At 41.5% G+C, this 19,054-nt stretch overlaps 1 protein-coding gene across 4 annotated transcripts in view; it reads left to right on the top strand.

Moving 5' to 3' along the window:
- The first annotated feature begins 259 nt into the window (after positions 1 to 259).
- Kit (KIT proto-oncogene, receptor tyrosine kinase) overlaps positions 260 to 19,054 on the top strand; it is a 161,680-nt gene continuing 142,885 nt past the window's right edge. For 2 of the 4 annotated variants that reach the window (XM_048784488.1, XM_048784487.1), the window contains exon 1: positions 261 to 398. The gene's annotated coding sequence lies outside the window, so the exon portion shown is untranslated. Of the gene's footprint in view, positions 399 to 19,054 lie in introns of all 4 variants that reach the window. The other 2 variants (XM_048784486.1, XM_048784489.1) reach the window with 2 other exon arrangements.

Consider the following 19,054-nt stretch of genomic DNA (forward strand, 5'->3'; position numbering starts at 1 on the left):
CTGAAGATTCCACAGTGAATAAGATAATCAAAACTGCTGCCTGCATAGAGCTTATCTTCTGGTAGGAGCAGGAGGGCTTAGAGCAAGCAGCAAGGGACCTGGAGGGAGGGAAGGCAGACAATGATTCGTTCCCTAATTGGTAACATATGCACAGTAAAAGGTCACAGATTGAATGACTTTCAGTTCACCCCAGCTACTTCTCAGAATCGTATAATGGTTAACTTGTCCAGCGGTAGAGTCAGACAGCTTGGAAGCAAGTTCTTAACCTACAATTTACCAGTGAAGGTACCTGTAGGCAACTGACCTGACCTGTCCGAGCCTCAGTTTCCTCGTGGAGTGGTAATAAGAGCATTTACTGTCCTGGATCCACACACCTGGCTGTGAGAAGGCCAACAAAGGTTAGTAATGATTATTCCTCAGCACCTGGTAGCTTGGGATGGTCTCCATGCCTCAATTCATAGGCACCATACCAAGATGAAGGTATTGTTTTGATTCTTTAATTTTCACTGACTTGTGCTGTTTTGCTAGGGCGTAACTGGCTTAATTTAGTCCTCTGGCTTGTGAAATATTTGCATGTGATCTTTTGAGTACAGCCTTGGTTCTTAGAGTCCTTGCAGCAGAGAGAGCCACAATCCATAGATTTCAAGAAGGAACCCAGGGTGGGCAGTGGTGGGGGCTGCAGCGTGAGGATGCTACTTGGGTTCTGGCCATTGACTCTGTCATGGAAGTCCTGGAGGTAATTTCCCCTTATTATTGAACTTGAAACAGCTAGGGTAAATAAAGCAGATTTTAATCAACTGCATTATAAACAAAAGGCACAGATGGCAGGGAGAGATTGACTGACAACAGCAAAGTCCCCGAGGCTCTCTTGAACACCCCTTGGGGGGGGGTGAGAAAGACTGAGGCCCCCTCCTTTGTTTTGTTCTTGGCATTTATGAATTCCAGGAACTCCTTTTCTTCAAGTACAGAGCTGCCATCAACAGGATGTTAGGAGGTGAATGCTCTTCCAAGCCACAGAGAAAACACTCTCACTTAGGATCTGAATAGGTCAAGGGGCCATCGGCCATCCAAAGGGCCAGGGTTTACATGAACTGAACAAATGGAGGTTGAGGGAGGACAGCTGGAATAACAAGGAAGAAATAAGAAAGAACAACGAGAGAAGCTTCATAAATCTTAAAATCAAGATTCAGCGTTGCGTTAACGTCAGGGCCACTGCTTTTTGTGGGGTCACCTGAAGCAAACAAGACCAGTCATATTGCTGGATCCTGCCACTAATTTTTAACCACAGTGAAATGACTGAAGGTGAAGCAGAGTCCTTTTCCAAGACTTCAAGAAGTGGAGTTAAACTGGGCGCCGGGGCGCATGCCTGTAACCCAGTAAAGGTACCTTTGGCAACCTACCTGACCTGTGCTCGGGAGGCTGAGGCAAGAGGATCAGGAGTTCAAAGTCAGCCTCAGCAACTCAGCGAGGCCCTAAGCAACTCAGCAAGAAACCTGTCTCCAAATAAAATACTTTTTAAAAAGAGGCTGGGGATGTGGCACAGTGGTTAAGCACCCTTGGGTTCAATCCCAGTACCAAAACTAAAACAAAGACAAACAAACAAAATGTGGTACGAAGACAGTCTATCCCACGCATGCCACAAGATCTGTGGATGTTTCCAACCTGGAAAACTTGGAGAGAGGTGGACCTAGGTAGAAATGAGCACCAAGGTGAAAAGAACTGAACTGAATGCTGACATGGGGACAAACTGGATCCTCTGGGCTGTCCGAGACCGACAGGGTCAGTGAGAACAAACTTTCCAAAGGACTTGTTGCGTGTAACTCCTGTGAGTTAGAGAAACAATAGTACACAGCCAGGCCGTGGTTCTCAAAGTGTGGCCCTGGGACCCTGGAGAGGGTGCCTAGATCCTTCCAGGGGGGTCTGCAGGGTCACAGCTATTTCCGTCATAATACGAAGGTATTCTTGGCCTTTTTCAGTCTTGCTTTTTTTGTACTCAAACAGTGGAGTTTTCCAGAGACTATATGACATGTGATATCACAACAGACTGAATGAAGAAGCAAATTCGAGAATCCAGCTGGCTTCTGTCAAGTCAGACATTAAAGAGATTTGCAAAAAAAAAAAAAAAAATGTAGAGCAATGTGATTCTTTGAGTGAGTTGGTTTTTTTTTTAAGTTTTTGAAAATAGCTATTTTCATAAAAAATGTTTTATGTAAACACGAGCTTATTATTGGTATTCCTAAATAAATAAATAAGCACTTAATTTTTTTTTCATCCTAGATTTCTAAAACAGCAAATTCTCATAGACAAAACTCATCAACAAAAGCTTTTGGGGGTCTCCAGTTATTTTCAGAGTGTGGACAGTCCTGAGACCAAAAAAGTATGAGAACTATGCATTTAGAGGTTTGAAGAGTGTGACGCTTTTTCTCAGTGTTAGGAGCAGAATAGAATAAGCCCCCATATTTGTCTGTAACCCCTGGTTTCCTGGTTTTTCCTGGTTTCCTTTAAAATTTTAAAGAAAAGGACATTTTAAAGGAAACCAGGAAAAAGAACACAGGGAACAGGCCCTGTGTCTGAGGCCAATGGAGCAAGCCTTCCCAGCTATCATGCGGTCTTTACTCAGGCAAAGGATTTTGGCTGGACCACAAAGATGGTCTTGGGGAAAGCCCGATTTTGATGAATGCAATGGAGTTGGAGATAATGCTGTATCAGAGAGCTGGCTCATGGCCTACCTCTGCCTGGCCAAGTCCTTTCACGCCCAGGGAAAGATGCTCTGCTAAGAGCAGCAGTGAGGAGGTATCTCTCACAGGCCGTGGGACAAGACTTCACAGTAGAGAAAGGCAAGTTCCAGCACAGACCCAGCTGACCACTGCTGTAACAGCCTTGGCCATCATTGGCAACCAGGCCCAAGTTCATTTCGTGTTTAAAATAATAATAATAATAATAATAAGAGCTGTGGTGCAGCCTGCCTGTGTGCAAGGGAGCTCTCCCACCTGAGGAGAGGTGACACATAGTTCACTCCATAGTCATGCAGAAACTCTGTGCCTAATTGTCCAGGGGAAGACCCAGCTGACAGCTGATTTCCTCAGCCCCAGTCTGGTGCCAGCTGGGTGGCTCTGCTCTTTACACACAGGGATGGGATCCCAGGCCAGCTCGCAGCCTCTGCTTCCAGCTCAGTGGGTTGGAGGCTCTGACCCTTTTTTTTTTTTTTTTTTGGGTCTTTTGTCAGAAGGTCCTGCCCCTGGCCCTTCCAGGGTGAGCCTCTGCCAGAGAAATAAAGCAAGGGTGGGACTGAGATCTCAGAAAACCCTGGAGAACAGAAAATGGATCAACAAGCTAGATTTTATGGGGCTTTTCATTCACACAAGGGTAACACACTACTCATTTGAATTGTTCAGAAAAACAAAGGGAAGGTGTTTTTCAAGGATTGTGCACATTGGCCCATGAATTAGCCAATCCAGGAAATGGTTGAAGGGAGCAGGCTAATGAATGCAGGGCTTGTTCTTTTGGTTAATGAAGTAATTAGTTGCTGTATTTATATTCCACCTTCTCAAAAGAATTCAAGTTCACTTATAAAAATACACAACAAAATCATTGAAACTGAGGAAGGTAAGCAGATTGTTTTTCAAATAACATGAACTCTCACATTTGATAAAGAAAAAAAGGACAAAGGAAAACATGGGTTTCCACTGGAGGAAGGTGCTCAGCTCCTACAACAATCACTAACATCTCCGCGGAACCAAGAACGTGGATCAGGAAACTCTCAGTAAAACCAGAGAGAGAGCTGACTTACCATATGCGGACACATTTACATATAGGTTGAAGTCTTAATAATAGATTCTTTAAAAAAAAAATCCCAAATATCTTAACCCTTAATTTGAAAAAAATTAAAGGATTCATCTAAAATAGATAAATACATGAGTCCATCAGGTCCAGAGTCAATAATGTTAGAAATAGAAAATAAGAAGACACTGGAAGTAAGGTCCGTGCACAAATCATGTGTAGAAAGAAGGCTTTGAGGGTTCCAGCACCCAGCACGAGGAAAAGAGCACGATAAGCCACATATTTCTTGAGGTTCATTAGATAAAAACAGACCATCCCTCAGTACCTGGTGTCACGTAGGTAAACCTCAAAGCCAGGAAGCTGAGAGGTTCAACTGTCTTATTGAAGGACCTTTTTTTTTTTCCTTTTGCCTGAAATGATTGAGTGCCCTTTGTTCCTGATTACACACAGGTGACTTTAAGAACTTAGTAAAGCATGAAAATAATTATTCCACCAAGTAGTGATCATCAGATGCGGATATATGGTTTCCCCCTTCCTTCTCACTCATAGTATTTGTAACACTAATCTCCTACGTCCATTCCTTTATTTATTTTAATAAAAGAATAGAAAAGCTATTAGAAGGAATAGGAAAAGGGAAAAAGGGAAAGCTCACTAAGGAAAGAGTGGATGCTCTTGGAGAGGAGAAGGACCTAATCTCCTCCATTTCGATGGAATCTGGTAAGAAAGAAAAGTCTGTGGGGAAAGAAAAATATACTATTGAAATGTAGGGTGTTATTTGAACTAATATTAAGAACTTTAAGCCTGTAATCCCAGCAGCTTAGGAGCCTGAGGCAGGAGGATGGTGAGTTCGAAGACAACCTCAGCAACTTAGCAAGGCCCTAAGCAATTCCGCAAGATCCTGTTCCTAAATAAAACATAAAAAGGATCGGGGATGTGGCTCTGTGGTTAAATGTCCTGGAGTTCAATCCCCAGTGCAAAAGAAAGAAAGAAAGAAAAAAAAAAAAGAACTGTAGAGCCAGGAAGGTTTGCGCTGAAGTGTTGGTTTTGGCTTGTTGGCTGTGCTCTCTCAGGTGATCTACTTAACTCCCCTGAGACCTTTACTATCATCTATAAAATGTGTCTGTAACATAGTCTATCTCACTGGACTGCCATGAGGATTAACAATGCATGTAAAATATTTAGCAGATTTGTGTGTGTCATAGCGGTGTTAGCTTTCCATTACTGTAACAAATACCTGAAATACTTCAGCTTAAAAAAGAAAAGAAATTTAACTCACAGTTTCAGAGGTTTCAGTCCATGGTCACTTGGCCCTGATGTTTTGGACCTGTGGCAGCACAGAGCATTATCGCAGGAGGGCACAGTAGAGGAGGCCTGTTCATTCATGGTGGACAGGGACCAAAGAGAGAGAGAGAGAGAGAGAGAGAGAGAAGAAGGGGCAGGGGTCCCAAGGTCTCCTTCAAGGATATTCCCCTAAGACCTAACTTCCTCTAAGTAGGCCCCACTCCTTAAAGTTTGAATCATTTTCCAATAATGCCCTGGGTTGGGGACCATGGCTTTAACATATGGGATTTTGGAGGACATTTCAGATCCAAACTATAGCAATAGGCATTGAATAAACATTAGGTCATGATCCAAAGTACATCTTCTACAAAGATCCTCACTGTAGCCCTATTAATAAAGAGAGCCCTTATTCTTACCTTATTCTGTGGACTGAGAGACATAATTTGCCTAGCACCCAGAAAATCCTTTGATGAAGAGAAGAACTACCTATGTGATCTAAATAAGTGAGCTACTCTGAAGGTCCTGTGATTCTATCATTAGAGATTCATTCCCTTGCATTTAATCTCTTTCTCCAAATGTGGATAATAACCCAAGAGTGACAACACATTAAGAGTTTATAGTTTTAGGGGGCAAGCGGGATACGTACCAAAGTACATATTGTACAACTAGAATGTAATAATCTTGTTTTGCTATCATTGGATTTATTATGGTTAATTTCTATTAATGATAAGGAATAATAGTCGCTCATTTATAGCAGTGATATACATTTAAAAAATAAATATACTTGAGTTTTAACGCTGGTTGACTTAAATCAGAACATAAGTTTTAAAAAGGCAATTGGTGAATGGAAATGGCAACAATTATAATGGCCGTGTCTGAATATCTGCAGTTTTGAAATTGCTCTTTTATGGGGTTAATAGTTAAGCGTGGACCTGTCCTATGAGATTTTATCTGAGGTGGCTTCTGCTTAAGATTCCAGGGTCTCTCCTCAACATTTCCCGGGCTCTAGTTACACAGAACTGCTTGCTGTTTCCCTTTTGTTTTGTTTTGTTTTTTCCTATATAAGCTAGTTCTACTAATTGGAAAGCTCGTCCCTTCCTTCTCTTCTTGACAAATGAACTCCTGTGAGTCTGCTCTGGAGACCCCAGGTGACAGTCCCTCGCAGCCATTCTCACCAAGTAAACAGAGTGGATCTCTTGTCTGTGGGTCTCTTAGAGCACCTCGCTCTGCTCCGTCAGAACAGTCCTATGGGAGTATGACTTCTCCTAGGGACCCTGCTCCTCTAAATAACCATCTCAGGATACATTCATTAGCTTACTCCTTCTGTCCTGGGCACCGAGAAAGCATCATTAAGGTCTCTCTTCCTCCTGTCATCAAGTCTGAATCAGAGTCCCCTTAACAGGCCAAACGGCTGCAGAAGCTATTCATTGAAGGGCTGAGCTTTGAAACAACTGATGAGAATCTGAGAAGACGTTTTGAGCCCTGGGGAACACTCACAGACTGTGTGGTTATGAGAGACCCAAACACCAAGCGCTCTAGGACTTTGGTTTGTCCCTCATGCCACCATGGAGGGAGTGGATGCAGCCATGAATGCAGGACACACAAGGTGGATGGACCGTTGTGGAACCAGAAAGAGCTGTTTCAAGAGAAGATTCGCAAAGACCAGGGGCCCACTTTTTAATTGTGAAAAAGATCATCATCGGAGGCATTAGAGAAGACACTAAAGAATGTCACCTACGAGATTATTTTGAACAGTTTAGGAAAATTGAAGTTATTGAAATCATGACTGATGGAAGCAGTGGAAAGAAGAGGGGCTTTGCTTCGCTAACTTTTGATGACCATGATTCTGTGGATAAGGTTGTCTTTCAGAAATGCTGTACTGGGAAGGGCCACAGCTGTGAAGTGAGGAAAGCCCTCACAAAGAGATGGCTGGTGCTTCATCCAGCCAAAGAGGTCGAAGTGGTTCTGGAAACTTTGGTGGTGGTGGTGGTGGTGGTATTGGTGAAAATGACAATTTTGGTCACAGAGGAAATTTCGGTGGTGGTGGTGGCTTTGGTGGTAGCCAAAGATGACGGTGGTGGTGTTGGATATGGTGGCCGTGGGGATGGCTACAATGGATTTGGTCATGACCGAAGCAATTTTAGACGTGGTGGAAGCTACAATGATTTTGGCAATTAAACAATCAGTCATCAAATGTTGGACCCATGGAGAGTGGAAATTTTGGAGACAGACGCTCTGGACCTTTTGGTGGTGGAGACCAATACTTTGCCAAACCACGAAACCAAGGTGACCATGGTGCTCCCAGCAGCAGCAGTAGCTATGGCAGTGGCAGAAGGTTTTAATCCTGCCAGGAAACAAAGCCTAGCAGCAGAGGAGAGCCAGGAAGTGACAGGGAAGCTACAGGTTACAACAGATTTGTGAACTCAGCCAAGCGCAGTGGTGGCTGGGCCAAGCTGCTACAAAGAAGACATGGTTCAGACAATACTCCTGGGTATGGGAAAAAAGACTCAAGGACTGTATTTGTGACTAATTTATAACAGGTTACTTCAGTTTCTGTTCCATGGAAAGTATAAAGCATTCCAACAAAGGGCTTTAACATAAAAAAAAAAAAAAATTTGCACCCATGCTGTTGATTGCTAAATGTAATATTTGATCACAATGCTGAATAACTGTGTCATTCTTAGAAATAAAAAATAAATAACAGTCTCATTTTTAAGTGCATGGTTTGTGTTTATATTATCAAACTTTTGATTTTCATGTCTTCTGTATTCTTTCCAATTTGTGTACTTTTAATCTAATAGTAAATAAAGATCTGTAACATTATTATGAATAATTGTAAAGTTCTCATTATAACTTGACATGTTTTGATTTCTTAGTTTTTACAACATATTATTTGTGGCTTACAAGTTCACAACCATATCGTCTTTTTGTTTGCTTGTGACCATGTCCTGAGTATCTTTGTATTGGGCAAGTAGCTGGATGTTGAATCAAAGGTAGAAAAGGAAAAAAAAAAGAATTAGTTCTACACAAAAAGTTCAAAAAGCCTATGTTCATTGAAGAACATTTCTACTAGTACCGGGGCTCTGCCTCATTTCCAGGTTATGGGCCACAGCTCAGAGACATCAGCTTTCCACAGGTCTAAGGAGATGGAAAACCTGTAAAGGAAAACACAACAACAACAAAAAAAAAAATAGATTGTCTCCCACCATACATAAAGAAAAACTGAATTTTTAAAAAATAGCTATTATCTCTGATAATAGCCTAATTTAATATTCATACAATTTTTACTTATATTTGAAAGCAATCCATGGAGTAGATTTTCTTATCTTTACCTAAATTCCCAAGGAAAACCAATGGATTTGCCAAAAAAAAATCATGGCCAATTGTAAACTAAACAAACTTTTCAAATAATCCATAATTCAATTAGTAAAGTTAATTTAGAACTTTTATGGCAAAAAAAAAATTATACTCAAAGTACATTTTAATATCTTTAATGTGAAGGATGAAGGAAAAGCACATGGGACCCTGAGAGTCCCAAGATGGCTCAGGCTAAGCGGGGTCTTAGGGATATTTGAAGGAGATGGACCTGGAGTTGAGCCAAGGCTGCAGGGGAGGCTGAGGGCATTTTGCACAGAGATCACAGCAGCAGTACAGAGCTTAAACGCATACTGAGCTTTAGAAGATGGAGAGGAATTATTTGGGGGAGAAGAGTCGGGGCTGCAACCATCCAATCCTGAAGGTCTTGACAGCCTTGGCTGAAGGTTGAAAATTCACTTTTTGAAATGTGAGAAACAAAGAACGGCTCCAGAATCTGCACATGTCTCCCAGGGTCATCCATCACTAAAACTGAGCTCTAAGGTTTCTCTTCCCCAAGTGAATTTGTTTTCATTTCGGTCTGAGCCATCTGGCTTCCAACAAGGCATAGCCTAGTGAGAAATAAAGAGGCCAGGAGGCCAGAATATGCCTCTGCTCCCAGATCCCCTCCCTGCCTGGGCTTCCCCTGCAGCCCCTGCACAACCATCCATTAACACACAATTAATCCCCTGGCTTCTTCAAAGCCTGCTGGCCCCGCCTCTCCCACCCCACTGCATTAAATTCCTGCCAGTTAAGAGGCCAGAGAGGACAGGTGTGTTTCACACTCGGTTTCACTGCCAGCAAGGTGCCAGACGGGCAGCCCCAAAGACCACAGACTTCTTTGTTCATTTAACGGCATTGGTTAGTAGCCAGACAGTCTCTCAGCCTGTTGGTAGCCTCAGGTGCCACCGGGAAGGACAGGAGGCTTTTTTGCTCCTGCTAATTCCTCTACTTCAAGGCTTGGCATATTGAGACCAGCCCCACCTGGGAAGGTGGCATCCCAAGGCCACTGTGCGGCCCCAGGAATCCATTCATTCTTTCGGTCAGTTGAAAACACCATTCCCTGAGCCTGGAAGAGCCAGTCCCTCCGCCACTAGGAAGGAGATTCAGTGTAGGTAAGAAATGCCCTACCCTTGAGGGGATTACAGTCTGGAAGAGGAGACACTAACATAGTTTAATGTAATGCAGGAATTATAGCAAGAAAGACATTTATTTGCAGTTTATCTACATATTGATCAATTGACACAATTATAAACTTATACAAAAACTAACACTATGCTTATTAAATAGCACTCCAATAGTGGCAGGTTCTGTTCTAAACCCTGAACAAATATTAACTCATTTAATCCTTTAAACAATTCCTATTACCATAATCCCTAATTTACAAATGTAGAAAACAGATTAATGAATAGTTTAAGAAACTTGCCCAAGTCAAGAAACCAGGATTTGAAGCTGGACAGTTCAGCCCCCAAATCCATGAACTTGACTTTTTTTTTTTTTTTATGCTGAGAGGGTACTTGTCTGTTTGACGCAAAAAGTGATTCCAAAAGTGGAAATGGCATGCCAGTCAAAATGACACTCACAACAGAAGCTATCATCTGTTGAACATCTATTCTGTGCTGGGTTTTGTGCCAAGTAATTTACATAGATTATCTCATTTCATGCTAATAATTCTATGAGGAACTGTTGTTATTAATGCATTTTTACAGATCAGGAATCAGGAAGGTGAGGCTTTGGTGAGATCAGGAACTTGCCCTTAGCTAGAGCTTTAGGTAAAAGAACTGGGCTTAGAATCAGGCTTAGAATTCTGAATCCAGAATCCAGTCTAGCATGCAGACTTGTGAGTGACTTATGTGGCAGCAGAAGCTGCTGGGGACCCCTCAAATGTCACACTATACAGGAAGAGTGTGATCATCATGCATCAAAAGTAAAGCAAGGCCCCCCACTTAGGGCTGCCCTGCTTACAGGGACAGGACAGGTGCTGAGTGTCCTGGCTCTGACCATGCTGGGCTCACTTGGTGAGCTTAGGGGACGAGCTGCCCTTTTGTTCCAGTCTGCCTTTAAAGGGGCTCCATTTGTGTGTGTGTGTGTGTGCGGGGGGTGTTTTGCTGGAGATTAAACAGGGCTTTGTGCATGCAAGGCAAGCATTCTACCAACTGAGCTACATCCCCAATCCCTAAAACAGTTCCATTTTCTAATTCACACAGACCTTGTATGCCTTGCCCCTGGGCTGGGTGCAGAAGTAGCTTTGATTGTGACAGCAGGATATTACCAAAAGCTGGTCTAGGGAGTGGACACTAAAACCTGGTTCCTGACAACTTCTCTTGCCTTACTTGACCCCCTCCACCTAGACAGCTAATCCCAGCTTCATTACGGGGTTCATCTTGCAGAACAAGGGCAACCCAAACCAGAAGGAATGGCTGGGCACCGGGAAGGGAGACTTTGGGTTGCCCTCTGCACACATCTGAGGAAGCAGCACTCTGGGGAGGATATATGAAAGTCCTTTGGATAAGGCGGGAGGGACGGGCTTGGAAAATGTAAAGGAGACAAGGCTCTTGGGGGTGGCAATGAAGTCTCCCCTAGAAGCTTTGAGGTTGTGCGACCAAAACACTGGCTATAAAAACAGCAAGTATAGAAGAAGAATAGTTCCCAATTCTCTCAGACCCTAAATCAGCTTTTAATACAAATATCACCTAACTCCTTTAGTATCTTGAAATAAAGTACATGACTAACAAAACCACCCCCGTACATAATTTTAAGAAAATCAATATAATAGCCTAACTGTAGTAGAAAAGAGAGGAATAAAATTTATAATAAAGTGTGTTTCAGCTACAAATTCTTAGGCACGAGCACACGCAGAAGCAATGAAACAGTCAGATGCTAGGACTCTTTTGCAGACTCACCGAGATCGCCTGCTCCCCGGTGCAGAGGTTCAGCAGGGTGGTGCGGGAGGATCCAATACTGGGAGGGGTGTGGCCATCAAGATGGAATCTTCCAAAATGGTAAACAACTCTTGTGAAAATTCCCTAAGTGCAATCATTCCTTGCTTTATATGGATGCCACCTTCCAGGAACAGTTAACATACATTAAAATGATGCAAAGGGCACTCTGGGTTATCCAGGCCCCATGGCACATGTTGGTAATCCCAGCCACTCAGGGAGGCTAAGGCAGGGGTAAGGCAAATTCAAGGCCAGCCTGGGCAATGTAGACCCTGTCTCGAAATTAGAAGGACTAGGGATGTGGCTTAGTGGCAGAGTGCCCCTGGGTTCAATCATGAATTCCAAAAAAGGATGGGAGGACCCAGGAAGCCAGAGAGGAACTGTGCCCTGCACACCCCATCTGGGCCCAGGGGCATGACTGCTGAATGGCAGGCTGAGCTCTGCTGGCTGAATAGGCCTGTCATGCCACCTCCGGGCCTCTGCTCCCAGCAGATAATAAGCTGGTCACAGGTATTTTTAAGCAGTTACTTTAAAAGACAGTGTTGCGTGACCGTGACCTGGGAAGGCTGCATAAACCCGAGCATGTAGGAATCTTGAGATAAGCTTTCCATTTTACTGAGCACTGCTCAAGCACTTCCTAGAATATTGTGTTTGAGCCCTGTAATTAAAGAGGGAAGAGGAGGCCTGAGAGAGGTTCTGAGAAGAATTGTGAGGATATTAAAGGGTTGGAAACAATAAAGCTTATGAGAGAGAGAGAGAAAAAAAAAAAGGTTAAAAGAATTGGGATTATTTATATTGAAGGACAGAAGGTCAAGGAGCAGAATAACAATAATCCTCAAATACATTCATTCTGGTGTCGGGGAACATGGCTAATTCCTCCCTGATGAAATATCCATTTGGGACCTGGCTGCTCTTGCTGTATGGACTTGTTAGCAAATGACACAGATTTCAGCAAAATGAAAGTCCAATTTCCAGCCGTCACAGTCCTCCTGACTGGGCCACATTTTGGCCATGCCCCTTTTGCAGGGCCATAGGGATTCAGGACAAGCATAAAGTTTGGGAGGGGGCGCCAATCTTTCTACACCCTGTAAAATCAGTGAATGATTTTGTGTGAGCCTCAAGAATATTCCCCCACCAGGTTTATTTATCTGCTAAACAAAAGTTGATTATTTTTCCCATTGTAAAAGTAACACAGGCTTCATAAGGAAACCCGTTGCTTTCTAGATAAAAACAAATACAGGCCTTCAATCAGGAGAGAATTCTACGTATGTGCACACATGTGCGTGCATGAGGGGGTGGAGGATGGGGCACCATCTAGGACATTAAAGCCAGGCTTTATAACAAAGCCCAGGTTTATAGGCAGAGTTTTCTACTCTTCACCTGGTGCACCCTGCAGAGTTGTCCTCCTTCCTTCCCCCTTGAGCCCTTGGGAGGAGGGAAGCCTGCCAGCTCCTGTATAGCCAGGGCTTCATCATCCAGGTGGGTAGCAAAGGGAGGATCTCAGGACGGGAGTCCACCAGCCATCCCTTCCCACATCTCCGTCCCAGGACTCCCACCATGCCCAACCTTAGAGAACCTGGAATCCAGTCTATAAAAAAAGCAGACAAATATCAAAGCTGATAAAACCTTCCTCAGTCCACTGTGAAAAAGCCTCCATAAGTATTCTCTCAGTGGGATCCATGCAATTCAATAGCAGGCTAGAGTAGATGCCCTGAGGGGCTACTAGCTAAATTAAATGATATGAATGCTGCTAAATTTTCCCAAAAGATTCCCCCTAGCCCAATCTCTTTGATGACAAACAGGTCCTGATTTGGAGACCCTTTTCTTCAGCTCTTACATTTTTTTTTTTTATTCCTCCTCTTTATCCTGCTAGATTCCAGGTTCAGATCCTGTCATTGTCCTGCCTTTCTGTATTGATTATTGATCTTTTGTTAGATGCCAAGTGATACAGGCACCGTGAGGGATAAATTCCTAGTTAACACACCTTTAAAGTATCCATCTTTTTTTTTCAATTAAAACTTTTTGGAGAAATTTAGGAAGAACCAGCCATCATCTCCAAGATCACTGAACCGCTCTAAGTATTATTTTAGGTTCCTACAGAAAACCTGACTCATGACCCTGTTTAGCTAAGCATGCCCAGAAGCATTTGTGCTGGCTGTCTTTCCGGGTTCTTCAGTCATTTTAACCTCTTACTGGGTGCTCTGTGACCTTGAGCAGAGCATGCCCAGGAATGTCATTTTCCATCTTTTTTCCTGAATTGTGATCCTGAACTGAGCTTGCTCAGAAATTATATCCCAAATTGAGCATGCTCAGAAAGACACATACCCTTAAAATGAATATGTATAGGTTCCCAGGATAAAAATCTGCATGCTTCCTTTGTTGGGGAGAGCACTGATTTGCAGATAACCCCAGTGATGGCCTTGCGGTGCTGTTTGTAATAAATCTTTCTCCGTTCTTTTACATCCTGGTCATGCTCATTGGCTTTGCACTCACCAAGAAGTGAACCTTTATGCTGGGACACTTCCTGCCCTATCTCTGTAATTCCCTTATGGATGCCTTAGGATGCCTAGCCTTATGGCTTTTCCAAGGGCATGCTTCCTCCAAGTTCCTGCCAATGAGTTGAACTATTATTAGCTTCCAAACTTCTATTTTTGTTGTCTTGAAATTTAGGACATAAGAAAGCAGTAACAAGCATGCTAAAGTATCAGCACCATGGCATCTGCCCACAGGGGTTGTCACAAGCAATAAATGCCTACTTTGCTGACACCATGAATAGTCTGAACAAAAATTCATAAACCTAAGGTCATTTGCACACTTTTGATGATCTTTCTTTGATGACTTGAATATGGCATAGTGTTTTCCATGCCTATTTAGATAGGCAGGCATGAAAGATGGTGGGTTATTTTTAAATTTATCTAATACATGTGATTTACAGACTGTTACAGATGTGGAACTCGACTCCTTGCCTTCTGTCATTGCCTGAGAACATTAGCCAAACTATCCCAATGTGAACACGAGGATTAGGAGCTTGGCTAAAATACGTGTTCCCACTGCCCAACATTCACGACCTGGACTTGGGAATCCCTGTTTTTTCAGAATTGTAGTCTTGCTCTTTGTATGTAATAACCCCCATTATTTGTATGTCCTCTCACATCTTATTGGTGGCTTTGTTACTTTGGTCAAATTCATTGCATTTCAGCACTATCAAAGACCTTTTTAGAAAAAAAATCGAGGTGAAATTCTCATTAAATCAACTATCTTAAAGAGAGCAATTCAATGGCATTTATGACATTCACAATATTATGTCTATATCTAATTCCAAAATATTTTCATTATCCTGCAAATACCCTGTTTTGGTTTGGATTTGAGATGTCCCCCCCCAGAGCTCCTGTGTTAATGCAGTAACGTTCAGACGTGAAATGGTTGGACTGTGACAGGTGTAATCTCGTCAGTCCAACCTAATCAACGGACTTGGTGGTAACCATGGGCACGTAGAGCATGGCTGGAAGAGTCCCCTTCCCTATTCCCCTGTCTGCTTCCTGACAGAGTGAAGGGAGTGGCACTCTGCCATCAGGCCCTTCGGGGATGATGTGCTGCCTCACCTTGGGCCCAGAGCAATGAACTTGGCGAGCCATGGACTATCCCTCTGAATGTGAGCCAAAATAAACATTACATCCTCTAAATTGTTCTGGTCAGGTATTTTGGTCACAGCAATGAAAAGCTGACTAACACAAACTCTATGCCCAATAAGTAGTTACTGCTCTTATCTCTTCTCCAGCTCCTGGCAACCATTAATCCTGATTTCTCTCTTCATGTATTTGCTTTTTTGTGATACATTACATAAAAGGAATTATATGAAATGTGATCTTTGGTGCCTTTCACTTAGTATAACTTTTTGAAGTTTATCTCTGTTGTAGCTGTATCATCATTACTTCATTCCTTTTTATGGCTGAGTGATGTTCCATGGTATACATATACCACAATTTATCCATTAATTCTTTGATGGACATTTGCCTCAAGGAGAATGCAAATGAATGAAATTGGCTAACTAAAGTACAATAGGGGATGATGAGTACGGTGGCAAAATAGGAATCACATACCACTAAAAGTAGGATGGGGTGAAGAGGCCAGAAGCAATTCAGCTGAAGTTGATGGTTTCCTACAGGGAATTCTAGTTTTTTGAGTTTCCAAGAAATTCAAATGTTCAAACTTTATGTAAAGTCTTTTAAGACTTTTGGTTAATTCATGTTTAATCACTCTGCAAGCCAAACTAAATAGATCTACTCATCATATTTAACTGTCTGGATACCAGCCTGCAAAGTCTGCTTAGCTATTTGGAATTTAGCACTTTGAGTTCCATCTTTCCACAAAGATTATTATAGAGTTCTCCCTTCATGTCCTCTGACTTCTGAGAAAGACAAAATTGGTCAGAAAGAAATGATGGAATGGGATCCCTTCAGTTGTTATGGACTACCTGGAGCAGTTGTTTCTAATGTGACCATCCAATTGGATGCTGCATTTTGATGGAATGTTTGATCACAGAGATTGATGCTAACTATGAATCCATAAGTTATTAGTAATGGGATCAAGAGGAACTATTCTATTCTAGTTATAAATCTAGTCTTTTCATTGTGTAGCTGGACAAAATATTGCACACTTTATAAGATGGCATTTTATTTTGATTGAAAAAAGTAATACATAATGCTCATTTGAGAAAATGTGAAAAAATACAAAAAAGATTAAGAGTACGATAATCACTCATAATCCCTCAGCTAGAGATACTTCCAGGCTTGTTTTCTGGACATAGATTAATTTTTATAGATAGATGTCATCTCAAAGCAATTTAAAGTTTTTAAAGAATTTGATAGTATGAATGTAGACTCCAATTGTAGAATTTCAATTCTGTCTGCTTCAAAATCATTTAAAGTGATTTTCATGTTTTCAAATTAGGATAGTATAAGCATTTTTAAATTGCTCAGAGCAGCTTTTTTCCTGTCTTTTTCTTTGCTCCCAGTTTTTTAACATTGCTTCTAGCATTAACTTTTCCACATGTATATTAGAATATTAATAATATATATTATTAACTAAAAACTATATATATGTTATATATTATGCATGTTTGGTTAATGTATAATATATATTAATGTATATGTTTAATTAAAATCAATTTTGTGAGAATCTTTTGAGACTCTCTTGACAGTCATTGTTCTGCTTTCAAAGTAACTTAGGAAGCATCCAGGACTTGCTGATCCTCCCGTGGGGTGTAATAAAAACTGTGAAGGAAGTTTTTTCCCCAGTGTGCAAGCCAGCTCTACCCAGAACAAGGAGTTTTGTGGAACCATGCTATTCCTATCAGGCCACATGAGTATTATGAACATCGACAAAACAAAAGCAATTTATTCCATAAGACCTTAGCCCCCTAGGGTTCCATACGGCCTAGTAGTAAGTGCTATTTTGATTTCTCTCATCCATTCTCCTCCTTTCTTCTTCTGAACAAGACCCCAGTTTTTGGATCGATTATGTAATTAATGCTATTTCTTCCACGTCAATCTCCTGTTGACTATTATTGACCCAGGGAGGGTATGAAACCTATGGTGTTCCAATCGGATGCAAGGGAAGATTTTATTCCATGCCTGGTGAGTTTTCTCTCACCCTTGCTGAACTCAAACAATGGAACAAGTTAACTCAAACTGCCATTAGCAAACGCATTGCAACAGAACCAATTTACCTTAGGCTAACCTGAAGCTGTAGCCGTTAGAAGCAGTAGGTACAGGGCCTGGATCTTTCTGTTACTAAGGAGACACAACATACTGCTTCTGAGACCTGTCCCACTATGGACTCCTAGTCATGCAAGAGAATCCCTTCCCTTATTGCTTTAGCCAGTTTGGATCAGTTCTATACTTGCAGCCCAAAGCATCTTAACTGGCACAAACTCTACACACACAAAAAAATTCTCTCCAAGCTCCTTTAAGCTATAACTCATCTACATTATTCATAATTTAAACTAACAAGAACAGTTCTACATTTTGGGTATTGGTATAAAAAAAAAGGCAAGTGAGCTGAACAGGAGCATAATAAGAATTTTGTTTTGAGAAACTCAACACCTACCGAGTGTATGTCATTTACAGCTTAATAAACCTGAGAATAAGTTTTAAAATAACACCACCAATAAAGTGTCAGTGTATCAGGTAGGATCGTGTTTAACTGCTCAATAATGATATCAAAGAGTTAGACTCTTTCTCTTGAAGGTTTTCTGTGTTTCGTATGCTTGATTCAGTGTCTGGAGCAGGAGCAGGTCTACACTCCCAAGAGCAAGAGGAAAGGAACAAATAAAGACTGTTAAGTGAGGGGAAGTGTAGATAAGAGAGGGTATCAATCATGTTCAGTCTTCTTGACTCCAGTTGCTTAAATCTTCTAGGCAGATGTGTCCAGTAACACTGAATATCGTTGCGTTAGGACCTTTCTTGCTGTCACTCAAAGATCTCACATTACATAGTAAGAAAGTAAGGAAATAACACACTTAAAGGAAAAATGGGTTAAAATCATGGAATCTCAGAAAATTGCATCAATGTTTTTGTTACTTATTGAAGAGTTAATGAATACACCAAGATTAGAATTACTTAAAATCCTGGAAACTTTCTTTAGCAAAGTTGCAATTAATTCATGACAATTAATTCATGACTGGTCCAGTGCTTCTTTCACTATTTCAAAGGTCCAAATTTTTTTCTCTCTCTCTTTTTTTAAAATCTCAGTCTGTGTGTGTGTATATCTGTGTGTGTGTGTGTGTGTGTGTGTGTTGCTGGGGATTGAACTCAGGGCCTAGAGCATGCTAGGCAAGGGCTCTACCACCAAGCTACATCCCCAGCTTTCACCCCTCTTTATTCTTTTACTAATTTTTGTTGAGACAGATTCCTGCTAAGTTGCCCAGGCTGACCTAGAACTTACAATCTTCCTGCCTCAGCCTCCTGAGTAGCTGAAATAACAGGAATGCACCACCATGTCTGGCTTCTAACCTTCTATTGATGAGATTAATGTCTTCTGTAGATTTAGGTGACTCTCTAAAATACAGCACAGATGAAATCTCATTTATTTGGATTAATTATACAAATTAAGAATCAATCCTTAAGCCACAACATGAACAAATCACATAATACTGACAGATGTCCAATACCAGAAGAGTACATACTATATAAATCCTATCATAAGTCCAAGAACAGACAAAACTAATTGATGAATCAGAACAGTTGGTGAGGCAGATTGACTACCAAAGGACAAAGGACCTTCTGGGGAGATGGAATATTCTGTGCTTTACTCTGGGTGGAGCTTATTTTGGTATGTACAAGCAGCCCAAAATCATCAAACTAAACACTCAACATCTCTCCAATTATATTTATGGTATATCAATAAAAACACTAAAAAATAAAGAATATATTTTTATCCCAAGTGGCCATGAAGAGATGATAAAAATCATGGCACATCCAGACACTGAAATATAGCACAGCTTTAACAAAAAAAGATTGTTGCAGACCTGTCTGAAATAAATTATTTTAAAAATAAGCTTTTAAGTTTAAAGAGTAAATTAGGGAATAGTATTTAGTATCTGATGTTACTTGTGTTAACACACACACACATACAGACGCAAAAAAAAAACATCAGATATGGTGATACATGCCTATAACCCAGTAACTTGGGAGGCTGAG

Source organism: Marmota marmota, unplaced genomic scaffold (genome assembly GCF_001458135.2).
Source record: "Marmota marmota marmota unplaced genomic scaffold, marMar, whole genome shotgun sequence".
Classification (NCBI taxonomy): Eukaryota; Metazoa; Chordata; class Mammalia; order Rodentia; family Sciuridae; genus Marmota; species Marmota marmota.